Consider the following 1,011-nt stretch of genomic DNA (forward strand, 5'->3'; position numbering starts at 1 on the left):
TAAATAAAAGAAATTGTATTGCATTCACAAATTAAATACTACTTAGTAAAAAAAAAAAGAATGAATTCAAATGCTGAGCAATGTGAATGAATCTCAAAATGAGTATTCTAAGTGAGAGAAATCACACTCGAAAGAATATAGTCTGCATGGAATTCTGGAAAATACTAATATATAGTGGCAGGAAGCAGATCAGTGGTTGGTTAAGGAGACAGGGGGTGGCAGAAAGAGCGGAACAGAAGATTGAAAAAGGCTTTAGGAGCGAGAGAGATCTTCACCACCTCAATTGGGTTGATGGTTTCACAAGGTGCACAGAGGTCAAAACTTTGCAAATTACATACTCTAAGTATAAGCCATTTACTGTATGATAATTACACCTCTATACTACTCCTTTTGAGGTAATGTTAAATTTAAAAAACAGACCTCTACATTTGAAAATATACATTTTGTATCTTCCTTTCAGTAAAAATCAGGAAGAAATTTTCAAAGGCTAAATTAAGTGACCCTGATCTTTCTCTCCAATGTCTAAATCTAGTCACTTAGTTTAGGATGCCTAAGAATTCCTGAGATGGCCTTTGAAATGCAAATTCCAGGGTTTCACCCAGATGTGTGCTGAAACATATTTTTCTGATAAAAAGGATGTGTGGAGAATGATTTGAAAATAATAATACAACATTCAATGTTCTTCAGTCTATGATTTATGAATTATTATGCCTAATGGATGTAGAATGTTCTCACTGGTTTTTGCCAAACTCTTGTGCCCAGAACCAACCTGCACTTGTGATTGATGAGCAAGTGAACTCCAGCGTGAGCGCTGCATCTGCAATCTGTTCCCATTGACAGAGAAACGACACCAAACATCATCCATTGTTCTGACATCATTCGTGACTTTTATTACTTCTGCCCATATTTTTTAAATGTCATTTGTATTGACTCCTTCTTTCTCATTGATGCCTATTAGTCTCACATTGTTCATCTTTGCGTCATCTTGCAGGTGACAGATTATTCTTTCCT

The sequence above is a fragment of the Octodon degus genome, unplaced genomic scaffold (assembly GCF_000260255.1).
Source record: "Octodon degus isolate 3935 unplaced genomic scaffold, OctDeg1.0 scaffold00036, whole genome shotgun sequence".
Lineage (NCBI taxonomy): Eukaryota > Metazoa > Chordata > Mammalia > Rodentia > Octodontidae > Octodon > Octodon degus.